Source organism: Poromitra crassiceps (assembly GCF_964638095.1).
Source record: "Poromitra crassiceps genome assembly, chromosome: 20".
NCBI lineage: Eukaryota > Metazoa > Chordata > Actinopteri > Beryciformes > Melamphaidae > Poromitra > Poromitra crassiceps.
Genome location: NC_139637.1, coordinates 6,641,745 through 6,661,529, shown reverse-complemented (window position 1 = coordinate 6,661,529; position 19,785 = coordinate 6,641,745). Strand labels below are relative to the sequence as shown.

General features: G+C 43.5%; 1 protein-coding gene across 1 annotated transcript in view; it reads left to right on the top strand.

Moving 5' to 3' along the window:
* The window catches only part of LOC310794528 (NLR family CARD domain-containing protein 3-like), a gene marked incomplete at its 5' end in the record, with an annotated part of 389,910 nt that overhangs the window by 143,146 nt on the left and 226,979 nt on the right, over positions 1–19,785 (top strand). The window lies entirely within an intron of this gene.

Here is a 19,785-nt window from a genome sequence, read left to right as displayed (position 1 = left end):
CACTGTGGTTGACGGTGTCAAACGCCCTCTTAAGGTCGAGGAACACAGCTCCCACACAACCATCCCTGTCCAAGGAGCCTTTTATTTTCTCCAGGAGCAGGACCAAAGCAGAGTCAGTTGAGTGATGTGGACGAAAACCAAACTGCATGGGGTGCAAGGGGGTCTGGCTCGTCTCAAGAAATTGTATAAGTTGTTTAGCAACCCATTTTTCAATGATTTTAGAAATTATTGGTAAAATACTGATGGGTCTAAAGTTGTTCATGTCAGATTTATCACCAGCTTTGTAGATTGGGGTAACTGAGGCCAGTTTCCATGCCTTTGGGACGGTTGAGTGCTTGATGGATAAATTAACTAAGTGCATAATAGGTGGCGCTAATGTCTCTTTATTTAACTTCAAGAAGCTGGTGTTAAGACCATAAACATCTTTAGCCTTAGAGCTGTTCAGAGCACTAATTATATCAATGACCTCAGGTACAGAAATTTCCTGGATGGTGAAAATTGGTACTCCATTGACTGTAGGGTTATTCGCCATATTTACAGGGCATGTGGATACGCTAAACTGTTTCGAGATGTCATCAATAGATTTTATAAAGAAGGTGTTGAGTTTTTCTGCCAAGGTGACAGGGTTGCTCACCAGCCGGTTGTCGACCTTTAATTCCATAGCTTTAGTGTCCTGTTTCAGTTGTTTACCTGTCAGTTTATTAATATTTTGCCAGATTTTTTTGCTGTTCCCCCTTGCACTTTCCATAACAGTGATAAAAAAGTTGGCTTTAGCCTTCCTTAATTCAGCAATCACCTTATTTCGAGCTGAAACAAACAATTGTCGGTCAGTACCTAGCCCAGTTGTAATTGACTTTTTAAGCAACAAGTCCCTGACTTTCATCAGTTTCAAACACGACGAGTTGAGCCAGGGGAGGGAGGTGGATTTCCTCCTCCTGTGGCTCCCTCGTCTGGAGAAACTGAGGATTACATCCTTCAACCTAGAGTGAAACATATCACTACTGATGTCTGCATCATCACACGTGGTGAGATTATCCCACTCAATATCTTTTAGAGCTCTTGCCAGATTTTGTTCTTCGTTTTTAGGGACAGTCAAAGTGTTTGTACGGTTATCAGAAGTACTAGAGAATGGGTTTTGGAAGCGGGATTTATTAAGTTTTCTGGAAAAGAAAATCGCATTATGGTCCGAGATTCCTGTTAACAGGTTGTGTATTTTAGTAACACTTCTAGGTTTGTTCGAGAAAATTAAGTCAATTTTTGATTGAGATCGATGAGTGATTCTAGTGGGTTGGTCAATTAACTGAGTAAAATTAAAATAATCCATAATTGATTTCAGGCTTTTTCTATCTTTTTTCACGTCCCAATTTATATTCCAGTCTCCAATCAAAATAATTTCTTTTTTGTGGTCACATGAATTGAGGAGCGTCTTGAGATGATCATAAAAATCAATTTTAGCCGAAGGCTTGCGATAGATGCAGACAATCACCAGCGACATTTCATCGGACAGAGAGATATTTACACCAACACATTCTAGACTAAAATCATTGGGCCATATTATCTGGTTGCATTTCAGATGTTCCCTAACATATAAAATTACCCCCCCACCCTTCCCCTGACCCCCCCTATCCCTTCTAAAACTAGTATATCCAGGTAGTGAGATAGCAGCTTCTGGTGAGGAGCTAGTTAGCCAAGTTTCAGATATCCCCAGAAAATCAATGTTAGAGTTACATAGCAGGTGTTCTAATTGCTCCCGTTTAGGTAGCATGCTACGGGCATTTAGATGCCCCCCAAACAACCCCCCCTCTCTCTCTCTCTCTCTCTCTCTCTCTCCCTCTCTCTCTCTCTCTCTCTCTCCCTCCTCTCTCTCTCTCTCTCTCTCTCTCTCTCTCTCTCTCTCTCTCTCTCTCTCTCTCTCTCTCTCTCTCTCCGCCCTCCGAGTTCATCATTTCCTTGTTCGGTGTGGCGCAGATAATTTTCTCCAGCTGAAGGTAGGCTATTGTAACAGTACTTTACTGACACTTTTACTCTAACTTGACTCTTTAATGAGACTGTTAAGACCGTTAAAACTGTTAGCCTATTTGCTTATTTAGACTAAAAAGAGGAACTATCAACTTTCTCCGTGTAAAAAAACTGATTCAAAACTAGACTTGTTTACCCTGAAGTTATGAGGCCGCGCGCGCACCGTCATATTAAATGAACACACCTAGAACTGACAGAGGAGAATAAGCAGTCTCTCTCTCTCTCTCTCTCTGTGTCTCTCTCTCTCTCTCTGTGTCTCTCTCTCTCTCTCTCTCTCTCTGTCTGTCTCTGTCTCTCTCTAAAAGATAGACAACAAATGTTGGTTTTAGAATCAATCCTACTCTTGAGAAAAAAAAGTGTGGATGTATAAGTATACCTAATACATCCATAACCAAAGGCAGGGTAAACACAGGTGCAAGCAAAACACTAATGAGGGTTTCAAACTTCTTGATTGGAATTTGGAAACCCTCATTAGTGTTTTGCTTGCACCTGTGTTTATTCTGCCTTTTTCACACAAAATGGCCCACGTAAAAAGGGTCTATTCTCACTCGTCATTTAGTATATAATATAATGACCCCACGGTCTAAAAATTGGGGGCTTTAACAACATTTTGGGGGCACTTTAAAAATAGTAATTAATGCATAAAGTTGCTAAAGTGTAGTGTGAACAACAGCGCTGTTTGTGTGTGTGTTCTTCATCGTTGTCTTCTGGCATCCAGCTTGTAGGTGCTGAGTGTCTGATACAGATGGGATTTAAATGTATTGAATGAAAATACAATTATCAAAATATTGGGGGCAATTTTTGCCTCATGATCATGGTTTTTAGGGGAATTAATCTGAGATTTCTTGGGGGCATTTTTGCCCTGTGTGTGTGTGTGTGTGTGTGTGTGTGTGTGTGTGTGTGTGTGTGTGTGTGTGTGTGTGTGTGTGTGTGTGTGGCCCCTGGCTAAATTCCTACACTGGCAAACACATAGATAAATACGTAGCTGTGAGAGAGCAGAATAGACAGGGTATATTATAGACAGGGTATACTGTCTGGGGCTGGGCGATATGGTTGAAATCAGTATCACGAATAGTCACAGGGGTCAGTTTAGAAAAATAATGTATATCACAATATGGGTCATATATTAAGCAAAATTAAAATTTGGTACTCCAATTATCGTATTATCGTATATTATAATTACCTGGCGTTATGATGCCACTGAATAGATGACAAACGATAGTACTGGATTATCTCCCTTTGGCACAGCTGCTACTCAATCAGTCAGCTGTAGACATTCTGACTAGTCTAACCTTAACCAGAACTAACTAGCACAGAAGAAATCTAACTAATCTACCACCTAGTCTGCCCTGTCCTGACCTACTCTAATCTAGTCTAATCTTAGCCTGAACACTATACGATCATGGCTAATCTGCAGCCTAACCTAAACCACTCTGAGCTACCCCGGCACCGACTACCCCAGTCCCCACTCCCACAAAGATATGAGAAGTGGAGCCCAGGCGAATACCCCCACAACCCCACAACCCCACAACCCCACGGCCACAAGGAAACCTTTCCACCTGTGAACTCATAGCCCCAGGATTGCTAGCCTGGGTAAACCCAGCCCCCAGTGACCTGCTCTCAGGCTCACCCTGCTTACAGAGAGAGCAGGTCACGTGGGGGCTGGGTTTACCTAGGCTACAGGATTGCCTCACCTTAAAGGAGAGGAGGAACCTTGTGAGGGCCGATGCAGCTTAGAGGCCAAACATAGACCCCAACTGGGGACCCTCCTCCAGGACAGGCTGAGATGCAATCGATGCTCGGCTAAACATTTGACTGTTGCAAATATGGAGATGAAATTGCCACAAAAAAGAGTTGGTTGGTAGTTGAAGGTAAATAAAAATAGTACAGTGGATAACTACAATAATTTTGCACTGTTTTGTTTTTTAGAGAAGCATGACATTTCTCACATAGTTATTGAATACCATAATGCTTATTTTCAGATGTGGAGGGAAGGGAAGTCAGATTTGACCTCAAATCCAAGATGGCCGCTGATCCCATGGGTCTAATGTTCAAAAGTGCTCATAACAGTTGTGCACTTTTTGAGAAAAGCATGACATTTCTCACATAGTGAGTGAATATCCTACCATAAGGTTTATTTTCAGATGTGGAGGGAAGTCAAGTTTGACCTCAAATCCAAGATGGCTGCCAATCCCCCGAGTCTAATACCGCATTCAAGACAACTTGGAACACTGGAAAAATTAGCTCTGACCTGTAAAAAATGATTTGAACGCTTGTCGAGGTCGGAATTACATGTCAGAAATTCGGGTATCATTTCAGATCTCCAGTTTGTCCGAGTTGACATGATCAAAGTGTTTTTTTACCTAATTTGAGGTGCAATTATGCAATATGTGTTTATATTGTTTATATTTCGCTCTGATTATAGCAATATGTTGAATTCAACAGCTATTTTACCAATGAAATTAGCTAGCTGAAGTTAGCTGTGTATGTTTTTGTAAATGTATCCTGTAATAACAGCTTGTAGTAATGACTGAGTGCAGCTAACAGCATGTTGTTTGTGTGAAGGTGTTGTTGGCTCCACTATGAGTCAGTGGGAGGAGAGAGAGGAGGGGCTCTCTCTGTCTGAGGAACATGACAGCCGGACCAAAGCTAAGAGGTAAGATGAGATAACTGTTCTCTATCTCACAGCTCAGCAGTGACATCATTACAGCTTAGCAGTGACATCATTACATCTCAGCAGTGACATCATTACAACTCAGCAGTGACATCATTAACCCTTCATTATCCTGAGTCAAAGCTCTGTCTGTCTCTGTTGTGTTGAAGGCCAGTCCAGCAGGAGAGAGCAGACTCCCCTGTACCCAGCTGTGTGTCCATGAAGAGTGACTGGTCTATGACTCATCCTAGGAATTTCAAAGATGGACAGCAGTCTACTGAGCAAAGGTAAGCAGGGGTGCAAACTTGTCACCTTTCGGCGAAATTCGCAGTTTTTAATCCAAAATAGGTCATTTGTGTGATTCATGTAGATCTGTTGAGTTTTTTAAATTGGGGTGGGGGGGGGGGGGGGGGGGGGGGGGGGGGGGGGGGTGTGCCGGGCGCTGTCTGGCGCTGACTTCCGAGTTGTCAAAAACAGATTCACACTGATCACGCTATGACTGAGTGTGTGTGCCACAGCGTGCTGTCAATCTCTCCCCCTGCATCATGCACACACAGAAAGGGAGGGAAATAGCAAAATAAAATGTTTTCAATGGCTTCTGTGTGCTTTATACTTGTGCAGAATCATTTTATTTTGAAAATATCCGACGACGTCGTATTGTTATTATCGCTAACTAACACATGAGTGCAGCCGGTCAGTGCGGTCTGCGTCTCTGCTTCGTGAGCTGGATTAGCTCGCTGGCATAACCAGACGGACCAGACTCCAAAACAGATGGAATTAAAATGTGTCAGACACTGGTTTTGTATGCAGGAGACAAGGCTACAGCTGCAGGATCAAATGGACAAAAAGACTGCAACACCACAAACACGACCAGAGCTCAGACAACAACTAACCATAAAGCACTATCCAGTGGCAGTATGGCCGCCTGTCACTCAACCGGGCCACGCCCTTAATTATGCATAACTTTAAACCTTTATTAAATGTAAACGGCTGAGTTATGCAAAAATTGACCCCCCTACAGTTGTTATGAAAAAGTGAAATTAGCTATATAGACCAAAACCGTGTTTCGGTCCAGGCTGTAAAGATGTTTAATTACTGTTGGGGCATTTTAACAGGAACGACGGGACTTCTGAGTCCTGCCTCAAGTGGCCATTAGAGGAATTACAGCTTAAACAAAGACTTCCGCATCTTCAGGGGAAAGGTGGTGGGCTTGCCCCTTGGTCAAACCCTGAGCTAGCCCCCTGGTGGTCACTGAGCAGCTACCAGATCCGTCTGGGGGTTGAGATCTTTGCTCAAGTTCGAGTGGTGGTAGTTGCACAGGGTGGAGAAAGAATCATTCACTCTGACTTTCAAAGTTGTTACTGGGATTCAAACTGGCAACCTACTGGTCAAAACCCTGCTTCTCTAACATGTTTACTGCCACCACCCTGTTTGATCAATCCTTAGCAGGATCCAGCAGAAGAGAGCAGACTCCCCTGTACCCAGCTGTGTGTCCATGAAGAGTGACTGGTCTATGGATCATCCTCGTCACTTCAAAGATGGACAGCAGTCTACTGAGCAAAGGTAAGAACTGGAAACAGATGAGTTTATTTGATTCTACTGAACAGAGGAAAGAAGTCATGATACTCTGTTGATTTAGTTTCTTCTCTCAAAACATCACATCCAATAATCATAGCAGCATTTACAGTAAGAATGCACCATATTTAACGCACCGATACATTATCATCCAATATGGCCATTTTGCATGAGCTCGTGACGTCACAGCTGCACCTGGTGCCAGGCGCACTAGAGCCAAACATGGCTGCCGGCAGTGTGGCTGTTCCACAGTTTCAGATGATAACAACTAGGGGAAATAGCAAAAGAAAACGTTTTCAATGGCTTCTGTGTGCTTTATACTTGTGCAGAATCGTTTTATTTTGAAAATATCGGACTGGACGTCGTATTGTTATTATCGCTAACTAACACAGGAGTGCAGCCGGTCAGTGCGGTCTGCGTCTCTGCTTCATGAGCTGGATTAGCTCGCTGGCATAACCAGATGGACCAGACTCCAAAACAGCTCAGCAGTGACATCATTACAGCTTAGCAGTGACATCATTACAGCGAGCTCAGCAGTGACATCATTACAGCTCAGCAGTGACATCATTACAGCTCAGCAGTGACATCATTACAGCTCAGCAGTGACATCATTACAGCTCAGCAGTGACATCATTACAGCTCAGCAGTGACATCATTACATCTCAGCAGTGACATCATTACAGCTCAGCAGTGACATTACATCTCAACAGTGACATCATTACAGCTCAGCAGTGACATCATTACAGCTCAGCAGTGACATAATTACAGCTCAGCAGTGACATCATTACATCTCAACAGTGACATTATTACAGCTCAGCAGTGACATCATTACAGATCAGCAGTGACATCATTACATCTCAACAGTGACATCATTACAGCTCAGCAGTGACATCATTACATCTCAACAGTGACATCATTACAGCTCAACAGTGACATCATTACATCCCAACAGTGACATCATTACAGCTCAGCTGTGACATCATTACAGCTCAGCAGTGACATCATTAACCCTTCATTATCAGGAGTCAAAGCTCTGTCTGTCTCTGTTGTGTTGAAGGCCAGTCCAGCAGAAGAGAGCAGACTCCCCTGTACCCAGCTGTGTGTCCATGAAGAGTGACTGGTCTATGGATCCTCCTCTTCACTTCAAACATGGACAGCAGTCTACTGAGCAAAGGTAAGAACGGAAAGCAGATGAGTTTATTTGATTCTACTGAACAGAGGAAAGAAGTCATGATACTCTGTTGATTTAGTTTCTTCTTTTATTACAATTAACTATCCAGATTCCAGAAGGGTTTTCATGAACATATTTTCTTTTGCAGCATTGCTCTGCCTCACATCCATAGTTACATATTCATACCAGAGCTCCTCAGTACAACAACAGCCTTCTGCTGTTGGTCACTGAGCAGCTACCAGAACAGTCTGGGGGTTGAGATCTTTGCTCAAGGTCTAGTTGTTGGTAGTTTCACAGGGTGGATAAAGAGTTACATATTCGCCCTGACTTTCAAAGTTGTTACTGGGATTCAAACCAGCAACCTACTGGTCAAAACCCTGCTTCTCTAACATGTTCACTGCCACCACCCTGTTTTATCAATCCTTAGCAGGATCCAGCAGAAGAGAGCAGACTCCCCTGTACCCAGCTGTGTGTCCATGAAGAGTGACTTTTCTATGCATCATCCTATTAGTTTCAAAGATGGACAGCAGTCTACTGAGCAAAGGTAAGAACTGAAAACAGATGAGTTTATTTGATTCTACTGAACAGAGGAAAGAAGTCATGATACTCTAGGTAGGTGACGTCACAGCTGCACCTGGTGCCAGGCGCACTAGAGCCAAACATGGCTGCCGGCAGTGTGGCTGTTCCACAGTTTCAGATGATAACAAGTAGGTCTGTCAAACGATTAATTTTCTTAATCGCGATTAACTACAGTTAATCGCGATTAATCGCATCTTTGTATCGCATGTTTAAAATGCCATTATTTTGCATTTCAAAGCATTTTTAATTAGATATTAATAATTCTTACCAGTGTGTCGTGATTGGGAATCAAATGAATGCAAATAAATGTACTTTGTGATCTTGAATTTTAGATTTATTTTCAATTAAATAGAAGTGCAATGTAGACAGGAGGTAACAATGTCTACAAAATATATATTGAATAGAAAATAAATGCACAATTGTAAACAGTGCAGTACACGCTCCAGAACCGATACTTCCGGCGGCGGCGCTGTGGAGCAGTCGAAACCCAAAATGACACAGCCGAAGAAGGGTGTGTCTGAGCTAAAAACTTTGGCACTTCCATGTGAATAATGGCTCGGTATTGGAAACTGTATTGATAACATGTATATCGCGTGAAGCCATTGGAGCCGACCTCCCAGTGGTTAGAGGACCCGCGCATCCGAGACTCTGAAGAAGGAATGAGTGATGAGTCTCGCGCTAGCTAGTTGGCTGCTAGCTGGCCGCTAGCTGCTCCGGTATGCTTAGCTTTTAGGTGATAGTTCAAACTCGATGTACTTCGGTGATATTTTAATTCCGTTTTACACAAGGTGCAAACTCCTGTTGACTTGTCCACTGTGCCATTTGGGAGTTTTTTAAAGTAAAACGAGCCATTTAGAAGCATATTGCTGTCTTTATCCTCCATGCCTGCACAGGCAGGAGACAGGAAACGGCTGCGACCAGCTTGACTACAAGTACGGGTGCTACGAAGGGACAAAATAGCGGCAGGCGATTAACGCGACAGCCCTAATAACAACACTATTGCACTATTGAGGGGAAGCATCTGAGCTGGCATTACGTTAAACCAAAAAGTATTGGAGGCAGTCGCACACATCCAAAAAACGTAAAGCAGGTGCAGGAACCAAAAAACAGTACAAAGTGAATCACTGGAGCTCCAATTACCTTTTTATTTAGCCATCCAACATTGACGTTTCGAGCTACTGCTCTTCCTCAGACATAAAAATTGTTACAAAGACGCCATGTTTAAATACACCCGTCATGTGATCCAGAAAAGATACATAAAAGTTACATAAAAGCCACAGATGCACAACAACAGACACACAGTAGACAAATATGTTTACATAACCATCAAGTATATATACAGGGTAAAAATACATATAGATCAGACCCTTAGGGCCCTATCGTTGTACGGCGCTATCGTTTGTGCTGCCTTTACGCTGCGTTTTGCGCGCCTCTTATTGCTATCTTCCCAGCGTCTGAAGCTATCGTCTGCCTCCACCGTCCAGTTTTGTGCTGTGATGACACAGGTGTAGGCGTGGCCCAGGCGTGTCGGTGGGCCTCTAGCCTATCATGTGTCTCGCACAAGTGTCATTTAGCGCTGTGGGGAAGATACCGTTGGTATGTGCCGAGCACAAGGAGAGGTTTGGGAGTTGCCCGTTCCAAAATAGGCGTTACAGCGCAATGTGTTAGAAAAAAATCGCATTACATTACATTACGTCATTTGGCAGATGCTTTTATCCAAAGCGACTTACAATAACACCTATAAGAAATAAGAAATCGCCTTGGGTGCTCTCAATTTTAACGCCAGGAAATAGCTGGTCTTAGCGCAAACGCAGACGTACGCCTGAGCGCAGACAGTCTCTACATCTCCGTGCAGTACAGGAAGTCCTTGCTTGGATACATTTACGCACGGCATGGATGTCACTCTCCTCGCGCCTGCACACACTCTCTCCTCGGAATGCCACGTTGAGTTTCAACTATAGCCTGCATTCCAGAAAAAACACACCTTGATTTAAAAATGAGAATTTGTTTGTCATGGTTTGATTAGGCTACATAATTCCCGACCATACAGGTCTGTGGTGTAACATTAGATTACTTTAGGTAGGAGACCACATGCCACAGGCATTACCACGCCTCCACAATACTTTTGGGCATAAACCCGCCTATACGGAGATGTGCGCAGAGATGACGTGAAGCGCAGCGGGCCGACACGCCCACAATTAGGGCTTTGCGTGGCGCTATTCCAGCGCAAAATGGGCGCTAACGCAAAATTACCGCCGTCGGGATAGAGCCCTTAACTCATTGAGTGCCAGCCACTATGGAGAACGGACGCTCCCAGTGCCAGAGTTTCAGAGCGTTTTCAGTGATATCTCGAGGCCCACAGAATATTGTGTGATATTACTATGTAAACACCGAACACGCAGAAAGAACGATGAGACTCTCTTCTATCATCTGCAAAAAAAAGTTTATTGATACCATTTTCCCTTCTTTAGTTATGAGCCGGAGAAGATAGGCTGTTTTGAGCAAAAAGACAGGTTTCAAATTTCAAGCTGAGATATTCAGCCTTTTGTGAAATGAAGCATTTCAAGCACATTCACTGACTCTAGCTAATATTTTCTGATGTAGTGATGTGGTGTAGTTGTGTGGTGCCTGCGTGCCCCACCCCCCTTTTCCCCCCTCAGCTGCAAACTCCTCCCCACACTAACACACAGCCTACACGCACCCAGTCTATTTTCGGAGTTTTTGTGCGCCGGGCGGCTCCCAGCGCGACAAGGAAATGCCAAACCGGACTGCAGGGAAAGGTTTGGCCCTTCGGGTAATCGTGTGGAGAAACTATATGCAGACAGACAGACAGAGGCAGAGGAGCTCAGTTGTGGGCGCGGATTGACTGCGGTTCGCAGACAACGTCAGCTGCAGACAGAGCAATCTATATGGCTCTGGCTGCAGCATGCATCGGTTTCTCTTTGATCACGGCTTTTTCCTCCTGTTTTCCGGACCTTTCTGTAATCTGGAGAGCACTGTCGCCACCTAATGAGTCCGTAAAATAGGTTATACACCTTCAATAGCTCCCATATTTGTACAGGAGATGCCTGAGGCTTTGATCCACGTCCCACCGTCAAAAAACGCAATTGACGAACATACTCGTCCTTGGCACTCTACGTTACTAAACGAAATGACGAACATACTCGTCCATGGCACTCAATGAGTTAAAGTACATAAGGAAAACAAGATCAGGCCAAAAGGCCATCATACCTTGGAAATGGTATGGTCTAGAGTGGCGCTTCTCAGGGGCGGAGCAACCCTATCAGCCCAGAGGGGGCGAAGCTTTTAGGGGGGCCCACGCCGCCGGCCGCGAAGAAAAATTTGCCTTTTTTGCATGTTTGAATCTGTTTTAGCCATATTTAGTGGAATATCTCATTTTAAACACACCAATGTTATTGTCTATTGATTGAATTCCTCTCACACTCAGTCACACCACTGACTTTATTAAATAAAGTCATTTTAAGTCCGTGAATATGTATTTCTCCACTCTTCTTCTGGGGGCGTGGCCGCGTTTCAACTGCACAGCAGCGCCACGCCCCCAGAAGAAGAGTCTCTGAAAAGGGAAAGATACCGTTTCCGGCTACACAAATAAGCATCGTACTCGTAAACTGAAAGGTAACAAACATCGTGGCTACGTGTGAGTACTTTAGTCTTTGTGATTCGTGCATGTTTGAAGCCAGCCGAGCTTGCTTTGGGTCTGACTTCCACGGAGAAGGGCAAGCCGTGCGCAACTCTAAAGGAGAATCCATTTAGAGTTGCGTGTCGCGGCTACTTGGACCCTATGGCCACTGAAGAGAAGGATCCACAAAGGCCGAGATTTTTTCAGTGACAGAACCCATAGCAGCAATTATGGGGCGTCCAGGGGGTGTGTCCACAAATGATTTATGAATTTTAGGAAGAGTATAAAATACAGGTGTGATTGGATACTCAACTTTCATAAATGCGTGTTCAGGTTTCGTGATAAGTTTATTTTCAAGGAGCTGGTTGAGTAGACTGTGAACCTGTGTCTTAAAGACAGAACTTTCTGTAAAACTTAGAGGGTTTGAGTTGCTTTTGGATTTCCCTGTCATATGAGTCGCGGTTGAGGACCACGATAGCACCCCCCTTATCTGCACTCTGAACCACCAATGTTTTATCATCCCTTATATAGCCTTAAGTTCATCCAGTTGTTCCTTAGATAGATTATTCCTCACTTTGTACTCCTTTCTTTTACTAAAGATAGTAGACGCATCCCTCTCAACCAGTCTACAATAAATGTCCAGAGATGGGTTTCTGTACTTGGGAGGTATAAAGTAGGATTTACCTCTAAACTTGATAGAGGGTTTCAAAGGAGTGGGACTGCTGTTAGGATCATGTGGCTCTGTGTTCGTGGTGGGTTGAAGCGGGACATCCTGTGTACTGCTGCTGCTGCTGCTGCTGCTGAGGACAGGTATAGAGTTAGTAACCTCATGTGTATGAGCAGTCTCAGAGTGGCCATTAATTTACGTTACGTTAAACCAAACCTGGCGAGGATGCATTTGATTAGTGTTCATGTTAGCTGCTGTGGCTAGCGAACACTAGCTCAACTGGCGTGGCCTGCTCTCAGGCACTCAGGCTGATCAAACATCCCCGTATTCAAAGCACTTAAACACACAATCCCTGGACGTTTCATTTCGGGTAAAGATGATTCTATATGGTTTACTCCAGCTCTGGGAGTATGAACTCCAAAATCCAATCCACTAACATTATTAAGCTAACCAGGAGTCCCACTATAAACCAAATAGGGACTTTTGAGTTGAGCTATATGCAGAACTGGACAGAGCCATCATCTGTTTGGAGACAAATAATAAGGAAAACAAACACACACATTACATAAAAAAAATCTGTCAACATCACATAGTGTCTTTTCTTTCATCTTTAAAGGGATACACCACTTTTTTGGAAGTTTAGCTCATTTGCCACATCCCCCCCACATAACCAAGATACACCATGCCTTACCGGCACTGTCCGCTCAGTTTACAGTGAGCTACAGTTGTGAAGTTAGTAATTATCGCCATAGAATGGAGGCTAATGGTACAGCTGTTAAAAATCTGCCAAAACACACATCTCACGGCACCAAAATACATGTTGTGCTTTGGGTACACACCACATGATGAAATATTAATCCAAAATGCACATAATTGGTATTTTTGGAAGGAAAAGAGGTAGCCGGCACTACTTTCCAAACATGGCCGCCGACCTCTTTTCCTTCCAAAAAGACAGATTATGTGCATTTTGGATTAACATTTCATCGTGTGGTGAGTACCCGAAGCACAACATGTATTTTGGCGCCGTGAGATGTGTGTTTTGGCAGATTTTTAACAGCTGTACCATTAGCCTCCATTCTATGGTGATAATTACTAACTTCACGACTGTAGCTCACTGTGAACTGAGCGGACAGTGCCGGTAAGGCATGGTGTATCTTGGTTATGTAGGGGGGATGTGGCAAATGAGCTAAACTTCCAAAAAAGTGGTGTATCCCTTTAATCTTTCCATGTCTTCCCCATTCACTTCAATGCAAAATTCAAACAGATCAGTAACATGACAATAAAAGTCTAAATTACTAGGCTGCCTTTTGTCATTGTGTTTTATCTGCAGACTAAGCGGTTCAGTTCAATAAAAGCCTTTATTTTTTGTATTGTTTAATTGAGTGATACTTTACTAAAACAATCATATATATTACCGTAATTCTGCCAATAAGAGCCCGGGCGCTTATTCAATTTGGAGACGGGCGGTAAAAGGAAGACAGGCGGCAATTAGAGTCAGGCGGTTATTTCCATTTGGGCATAATTGAGCCAGGCGATTATTATTTTTTGAACAGAAATGCCTGCTCAGCAAAAATGGAAAGTATCAAATTGCTTATTTAAACCAGTGAGATAGTACTTAGTACACACAAGAGGCTAGGTACAGGCAGTTTAAACCAGTGAGATAGTACTTAGTACACACAAGAGGGTAGGTACAGGCAGTTTTGAACATGCCTAGTATTGTACAATGGACTGGAATGAACTAAAACAATTGATAGCCTTCGTCTTCATCGCCATCATCATCATCATCATCATCCAACTACTGTATCAGTTCATTGCTCTCCTCTTCTTCCTCTGCCAAACAGCCATACCATATTTTAAACAAGTAACATTAGCCTACCGCTCACACATTCAGTTGTTTGTGTTTCATTGGAAAGAAGTCATAGCAACGTTATTAGTCTCGCTTGCCAGACACTCCCAGCAAAGCAACATAGAAGGCACGCTAACGTAGCTAGCTACCAAGCTAATGCCAAACAAATAAACAGCACTACAGCACTAGCGTTAGACAAAACAAGGAGACTTACCAAATAGTAGGTAGACGCCAAGTTTCCAATACATGTCCAGTATAATGGGTATAATCCATACTGCATTTATGATCGCTGTTCCGCTGAGAGAAATGGACTTTTACAAGGCACAACTGAGCTACGTTAGTGTAAGTTGCCCACTGCTCCTGGTTAGACAGCGTCTCCAGCACGTTGCAGGAATCCGTAGCATTAAAGTGGAGATGAAATATCGCACTAAACACACATCATAGCATTAATTTGCTATTTAGATATATACCACAATCAATAATATGTTATAAAAGTAAGCCGTTTCTATGACAACACCGTTTGTACTGCCCCTTTGCCTTGCATTCTTCAACTAGGGCGCGGCCATGTTTGTCAGTGTTACGTGCTGACGTCACGAACATGGACAGGCTAGTAGCCACACACTAGTTGCGCGCTGTTACAATGGAGTCTGAAAGCTTTGACGAGGTGGAAAGACTCACGGATCAGGTCGGAAACCCGATTGCATATGCTTTTGAGCCAGTAAGAGCAAGAGCAGTGGTAAGACATGCTCCTATCGATTCGGACGACGGCGGAGAAAGTGACATTGCCGAAGATGAAAGCCAGCGGATAGGGAATACTACGTGGTGCCGCTGCTTCGCTTGTATGCAATGCAAACCCATGTGGAAAGCGGGTGCTGCCAAGATGACCATATGGCAAACCTGGAGCATCTCATACAACAAGAGAACTGTATTACCAGCAATCCGACATTTCAGATGTTGTGTCTTGAGAGAGAGACGTCCTGGAGGTCTCAATGTTGTGCTTGCGGGATGTCCGAGCTGAGATATTGGAGCGGCCAATAAACAGCAGGTAAGCTAGCTACATTCAATCCTTCGGTTAATAGTTAGCCCACAAACCACACAAAACACCTCCACAGAAGGGTTTGATGAAAATTGATGGACCACAACTGTGCTTATAAAGTTAGCTTGCTAAAATGCCTGTCTTGTCGCAACCATCACTGTCAAAATGATGATCCCATAACCCAAAACCTGTCTATTTCTATATTAATTTTAGTCATGCACGTTAGAATGAATGAATGGAAATGCATTGGTTCCCGGGGAATCACTTCTCTCCAGCCCATACTAATATTCAGAGGGAGTGCATGGCAATACAAACATCTATATACTAGGCTTTTTCCCATTCAAGTTATGACTTCTAATTATATTAATTTGTTCAGTATACAATCAGATGTATGGGCATACTGTAGCTTTGACAGTGGTCCAGCACATACACTACACATTGTTATAACATTTGACATAATACTGGAGAATGACAGTCATGGTTATAGGATGCAGCCTTGTTACAGTACATCAGTATGCTAAGCCTGTTCTCTTTCTGTGTCAGTCTTTTCAGGCTGACAGCCTACAGACAGTTCACCCTTTGGTCCAGGGGTCATCTGGGAAGGAGGAACAGGTTTCCAATTCCAGCATGTGTCGTCAATGCCATCAGGAACATCTTCCCATCCGCGGAATACTGTGGATTTGAGTACTACAATGACTTGTAAAAATGTTCTCTCAGAATGACGTGAGCTATGAATAAATTGTTTTATATGATCCATATGTATGGCCTCTTTGAATTTCATCTTCCCTTTTCACTACCTTATCATGCATATTGTTCTGTTATTTTCTGTACCACTCATAACACTTGCAATGAATTCAATGAATACACAGATGACAACTGAATACATATAACACTAAATAATCAAACGTATGTTTATTCATTTTCTCTATAACTAACAATGATACAATTAATGGTAAGTAATAAAGTGCAGTTAATTAGAAATGTATCAACACAAACATCTGTCAGAAAAGATCACTGCATGAGTGAAGATAGCAGCACTCCAAAAATTACATGTTGTACAACGCGTTAGCCCTCATTAAAAAAATGAAAATCTGAAAATTAAGATGCAAGACTTTCAGATTTTCATTTTTTTAATGAGGGCTAACGCGTTGTACAACATGTAATTTTTGGAGTGCTGCTATTTTCACTCATGCAGTGATCTTTTCTGACTAATTCCTGTAGCTGAGCACCCACAGCCAAGGAGAAAATTGACGAAGCGCACCTGCTCTACAGTACATCTCAATGTAAACATCTGTTTTGCAACAACTGTTGCTTTGAACACTGAGGGACATCTCGTTGCCAGGCAACATTTATTTTTATTTTATTTTTATAACTGCTGGAGTTTTAACCAATCCAACTGTGAAATTTGAACTCGAAATTCAAACAACAAAGCAATTAATGCATGGGAAAATGCTGGGCGATAAATCAATAGCAATTTATATTGGCGATAAATTCATCAATACAATAAGAACATTTTTCAATATCTATATGTCCCTTGATAATGGAGCGTGTTATGAGTGACACTCAAACAGCCAATCAAACGGATAAATCAGTGAAGTTCCCACCTGAACATATTTATTACGGAGCTGCAACACTCAATTTCTGTGTTTTTAATTGTTGTGTTTACATCAAAATGATTAAAAGAGGAGAGCCGGCACTTATTGGGCAGAGACAAAATTGAACGTTTCGGCTAGTAGCCTTTTTTGTTGTTGAAAAAGGCTGCTAGCCGAAACGTTCAATTTTGTCTCTGCCCAATAAAAGGCTTAGTTGAAACTGCCTACGGTGAGTGCCAGCTATCCTTGCCCAGCCCTAGGGCAATGTAGTCTGGTCAAAGGGCTTAGAGATTATTTGGAAATCTGCTCATGTGCTTAGCTATTGACAGTGCTTTGTCTGGCTTTTGGATTCCTCGATGCTGAGCGATGGTCACTGCCTTCTCTGTTGAGTGCTCCCTTAGTGCTGCCCAGATGGAGATCGCCTCGCAGCGCTTCAGTGCTCCTGCCACTATGTCCCTTCTGAAGCTGTAGTCTTTAGCCATCTTCACTGGTGCCACCACATACTGCTTAGCAGCCTTTGAAAAGTGGTGCTTCATCTGTTTCTCTCCTCCTTTAGTCTTTGCAGTCTCTCTGATCACGTTGTGGTTGTGGTCCAGTGCAGCTACTCGAAGCCGAGCCTCAAAGCTCTCTCTCATGAACTTCTTTCTTTTCGTTGCATACTTTGTGTAGAGGGAGTGGAGGCACTCAAGTTTCCCAGTGTGGATGCCCTCCGTTACTCTCTCCAGCTTCTTCAACAGCTGTTTGTCCAGCACCACATTCTGGAGATGTGAAAATGCAGCAGAGCTGGGATGGAGCCATGGCCGGAGGCTTTCCTCTTCACGGCTGTAGGGAGGGTGCTCACATTTTGTTATTGTCTCCCCAGAATTCCAGTTGTGCACGTTGGTGATGTGGTGCAGCACAGACATCCACTTCTCTTTCAGTTTGATTACACTTCCATCACATGTGGTTGCACAGTACCACAGGTGGTTAGTGATCATCCTAATCCACTCAAGTAAGTCCTCATTGTGGCACTTCAACAATCTCTTTTTCATATTTTTTACAATATGCCACAGATCATATTCATGTTTGATATTGCCATACTCCTCTCGCATTACTTTCTGGATAGATGGGTGGCAATCAGTTGCTAGCACAGAGATGGAGACTCCATGTTCTTCCAGCTTGGCAAGGCATCTTTCCATACCTTCAACCTCTAACCAGTAACTGTTTTTCACCTCAGTGACGTTCACAGTCTCCTGAGCTACCACCAGACCAGACTTTGTGTCAATCAGTGAGTAGGTGCCATATGATGCATTGTGACCTGGGCTGTCATACCTTGCATCGCCAGACACTACCAGGGATTCTTCACCTGCTGCATTCATTATTGCCTCATTGTGTAAACACCATTTTTCTTTTACTTCAGGAATGACATAGGCCTTTTGGATATTGAACCACTGCCTCTTGGAGAGGCTCTCCAAGCCAATTGTGTCACAGACCTCTAGGAAAGGAGTACACTCATTCCCTGTAACAAATACTGCTGCAGGTATTGACACATTGCACTCCATTACACCTCTCAACAGAGGCTGGGAACGCCATGTATAGCTGTGACCATCGATGCACTCTGTCTTTACTGTTATTCCAAATCCACTTTTTGAAAGTGTTGGACACTCCACAAGACATTTTCCACAACTCTCCCAGTGACACACAGTGAACAGTTTCAACAGCTCTTTTGTATATACAATGCTCTTTCTGTCTTCTGAGAGATTGGGCTCCTCATCTTCTATGTCCTCTACATCACTCAAGCTTTCCATTTCAATGTCTTCTTCACTCAGTTGAAATTCATCATCAGATCCATCTAAGCTCATGTCCTCTGCACTTTCCTCCTGGACTGACCCCTCACTGCTCAGATACACCTCACTCAGCTGTGGTGATGAAGCTCTTGGCTTTGGGATGTCATCCAACAGACTGAGGTCATCTCCTGATGTACAGTAGGAATGGTCATTGATGATTACCAACATATTACCTATGTCATCAGTGACTGTGCCTTTGCTCACAAATGTCTTTTGGTTGGCCTCACAGTTACTGTCCACTAGATCAGTCTGAGTACTGACATGCACCTGGTTGCTGCTGTCTTGACAGGCTTCCACCTCTCCTGTCACCAGGCCCTCCACCTCTCCTCTCACCAGGCCCTCCACCTCTCCTCTCACCAGGCCCTCCACCTCTCCTCTCACCAGGCCCTCCACCTCTCCTGTCACCAGGCCCTCCACCAACTCCCTGCATGCTTCTCTGACCTTTGGGGTGGGGGTGGGGGTGGGGGGTGTAGAATAGCATACTTAGTCAAGCCAAATTCTATCAAAGGACATCACTCTGTACAAAAGAGCTGTTGAAACCGTTCACTGTGCATCACTGGGAGAATTGTGAAAAATGTATTTAGTCACCAACACGCATCCAAACAGCCTGTCATTCCTGAAGTGAAAGAAAAATTGTGTTTCCGCAATGAGGCAATAATGAATGCAGCAGGTGAAGAATCTCTGGTAGTGTCTGGTGATTCAAGGTATGACCACCAGTCATAACACATCATACAGCACCTACTCACTGATTGACACAAAGTCAGGGCTGGTGGTAGCTCAGGAGACTGTAAAAAACAAAACAGTTACAGGTTAGAGGTTGAAGATCTGGAGACGCCTTGCCAAGCTGGAAGAACACAACATCTCCAGCTCTGCCACCCATCTGTCCAGAGTAGTGCGAGAAGAGGAAAACACCAAGCACGGATATGATCTGTGGCATATTGTCAAAAGTATGAAAAAGAGACTGTTGAAGTGCTACAATGAGGAATTAGAATATATTATAATTGAATTACTAAATGTGACTTTGCTTACCATATTGTGATATACATTGGTATGTATTGAAACTGTCCCCTGTGACTTTTGTGATATTTACCATTTACCATATGATATTGATTTCAACCGCATCACCCAGCCCCAGTATACCCTGTTTGTTCTGTTCCCTCTCCTCTCCCCTCCCCTCCCCT